Raw genomic sequence first — 3,620 nt, 5'->3', positions numbered from 1 at the left:
GTTTGTTTTTTTGATATTGAGCTGCATGAGCTGCTTGTAAATTTTGGAGATTAATCCTTTGTCAGTTGCTTCATTTGCAAATATTTTCTCTCATTCTAAGGGTTGTCTTTTCGTCTTATTTATGTTTTCCTTAACTTTAAAGGAGTAGAAAGTTCGGTCCTCCCTGTGCCAGAAGGACCTGAGAACCACACTGTGGGAACAGCACTACTTACCTCCAGGGGGAGGTCGCGCGGAGAGCCGTGTCCCTTACAACCTCCATTTCCCTCATGGCTCCAGCTGGGATAACTTACGATCCCTGTTGGCATTTTTCTTTTTCTCCAAGCACTGAAAATTTCAACTTGAAAGATACTGATAAAATTTTTACTTGAAATGGCCTGTGAAAAAACAGCACACTCCCCAGGGACAAAATTCTCATCATGCTTTTCCTCAAATACATCAGCAGTTCCGAGTCTGTCATGATTTTGTGGGCTGGGAATGCTGTGTGTTTACTTGTGTATAAAAATCCCGCCTTCCTTGGATTAGAGCAGAGAGATGATGAACACAAGAGGCAGACTCCAGAATGTTTCGGGTTCAGCTCAAGTGCCCCACCCTTGCCCCAGGCTTTCTCTGACCACCTTCTCTCCAGTTGGAAGCCATTTCTGACTCTCATGAGCCTCCGCTTTTCCTGCACTCCCCCATCCCAGGACCTGTCCTGGTCCCTTATTGTATTATCGATGTTTGTATAAGTGTCTCACTTCCCCAATTAGGCTGTGAGCTCTTTGAGAGCTGGAACCTGATTGGCTCCATCTAGGACTTTCCCCCTGCACAAGTGGCATTTATTAAGTATTTTTGAATGGCTCAATGGATGTACGAATCTCATCTTAGGGCCTTTTCTGCAGGAGATTCTCAGTGTCTTCTGAATGAAACAATGACTGGGTGGATAAACGGATGGATGGACAAATTAAAGAATAAAAGACTGAATATGTATAGAGGCTAGTTAACATCTCATAGGGGAAATAAGCCTATTCCCCCCACATGGCTGTGCTAATTCTGACCAGCTGACACATAAATGTAGATTCTTGGAACAGAAGGGACAAATGGGAGTGCGGTGACTCAGGGTAACCTCTTCCCACCCTGCAAACGGAGGCCAGGCCCTGCTGTGGCAGCAGCGTCCCCTGTACATGACTGGGCTTTGGTCATGACTTAGTCCTCAGGTGCCAGGGGCAGGCTTTCTGGACACAGGGGCATAGGGCATGGCTCTTCCTGTCTGAGCATTTCTGTGGCCCAGGCTGAGTTTGGGCGAAGGAGCGACAGGCCAGCGGAGCCTCTAGGGATTCTTGCCGGCGAGACTGCTGTGACGTGGCTCTGCTGTCCACGTTAAGTGTTTTCGAGGCTGAGGCAGGGGATCTCTGCAGGCCCCCAGAGCCCACAAGAGGTCAGTAGGTCGAGGCAGCAGGGGCAGACGGACAGCCCCAGAGAAAGCGTTCCTCATCTGTCCCCTCACCCGTGGGAAGGAGCCTCACGCACCATTTCCTCTTTCTCAGGAGATGCCAACATGAATTCCCATGCCTCCCAGATCTCTCCGGGGTGGAGTCTTGAGGAAGGGAGGGGAGACAGGCAAGGAGAGGAAGGGCCGGAAGGTGGCACATGTGTCCAACAGGCGGTGGGGTGAGGGGACAGACACCCCCTTTTATCTAAAATAAAGACAGAAACCTCCCCTCCCTCTGCTGTCTCCTTTCCCATTTCTCCTTCGGCTCAAGTAAAGGCATAGAGGTGAGAAATGGTCCCTTTGCTGGGCTTGGCACTTGAGTTAGAGGAGGTTAGACCTCTCTGCCTTGGTCTTCCTTTGGTCTTCATTTCATGAGAAAGAGAAATGTACAGATGCAGAAGGAAGCCCAGGAGTTGGGGACCATCTTCCCTCCAGAGTGTCAGTGTGGTTCCACCGGGGCAACGGGCCTGGAGAGGCACCAGGCCAGTGGGATGCTACTTGTGGATGCTGGCTATGGGCGGCCCCAATGCTCTGCCAAAGATGCCCGAGTAAGAGTCCAGCTCCTCTCCTCAGCCTCCCACGGAATGATGCCCTGTGGCCAAGCAGGTACCAAAGGATAAATGTGCTATATTAACATGAACACTAAGGACAAACGCACTGCAGTAGTAAGCACATCGTAGATACACAGAATATTCTCTATACAGTCTGAACATAGATACAAAATAAGTTATACTTGTTTTTGTTTTCCATCACAGTAGGAGCATAGCATACAAAGTGACTGAGTCGGTGGCCGCAAAGCAAGCCAAGGGGGACACCATGAGGGAGACCGTAGGGCACCGAGAACGGTGGGGATTTGCCAAGGACACCGCAGACTCCTGGGGGGTCCTGCAGGGAACGCAACCTTAGACCTCTCAAACTGGCCTTCAGAGAATCAGCAGGAGGTCCCACCTGATAAGAGTTGGTGGCTGCATTTGAGCTGGGGTGATGCAGGCTACTGGGTGGGAAGCAGAGCAGAGACAGAGGCGAGCAGCACCCAGCAGGCCAGCCCACTCTCCCGCTGGTGCTGTGGGGCTTCTGTGCTGTGACGGACGGCCAGACTGATGGCCCACCAGATGCCGGCCGGCCCTTCTCCCTCGCCAGCCTGCTCTGGGAGGCCATGAGGGGGGCTGTGTGCACAGCTTATTTGCCACGGTTTGTCCTCAGCCAGAAACGCTGGGATCCTGCACATCATCACAGCAGAGGGCAGAGTCTGTGGCCCTGGCTCTATCACATGGGAGTTCTGTGACCCGGGGAGGGTCACCTGAACTCCTGAGTCTCAGGCTCCGCTCTGCACATTGGAGGGACTAACACATGCTTCCTCGGAGCGTGGTGAGGACCACATGGGATAATGTCTATGAAGTGCCCAACACAGCTCCTGGCACTCAGAAGAGGCTGGATAAATGCGAGTCGAGTACAAGCATCCAAACGTAGAGGCCAGGTGGGAAAAAATATGAATCTCACAAAATCTGGGGAAGCAAAACCACCTTGACTGGCTAGGAGAGCAGAGGATGACAGAACAGTTTCTTTGCTTTCTTTCCTGCCAAGTTTTTCCCTTCTCTCTCTGGTTCTGGGATTCTTTGAAGTGAAGTGCAAGCAGGTTTCAAAGCCAGGTCTGCCAGGGCAGTCAGAGCCTAAGCCTGGGAAAGAACAGGGCTCCGGGGCCACGTCTCTTCAAGTCTGGGGCTTGGTTCGCTGAGGACGCTCCCCTCCTCCCCGCCCCTCCCATCTCCTGGCCCCAGGGCAGACTTCATATTAGGAAGCCAAAGAGGGGGGAGAAAGCACAGAAAAAAAGTGGATTGTCTATTAAGTGAAAAGCCTTTTCCATCTGCTGTGAGTCTGGGGAATCTGGAGGTAGGTGGGCCATCTGTGGGTGAGTGAACTGCCTCCTCTGTGGGAGAAGGCGGGTCTCTGGGCAGTGGAATAGGGGAGGGAAAGAGGGATGGAGACCTAGGCTTGACACCTGGGACCCTGGGAGTGCTCCTGTGCTTCAGCCAATGCTGAGAGCTTGGAGATGTGTCTACGCAAAGATCCACCTGGAAACCTAGGGATCACTGTCCCCTCTTATCCGCAATGCTGTTCTCAACATCTGTGTGTGTGTGTGTGTGTCTGTGTG

Source organism: Physeter macrocephalus, unplaced genomic scaffold, assembly GCF_002837175.3.
Source record: "Physeter macrocephalus isolate SW-GA unplaced genomic scaffold, ASM283717v5 random_609, whole genome shotgun sequence".
NCBI lineage: Eukaryota > Metazoa > Chordata > Mammalia > Artiodactyla > Physeteridae > Physeter > Physeter macrocephalus.
The sequence above is the reverse complement of the archived record's forward strand: the minus strand, read 5'-3'. Positions refer to the sequence as shown.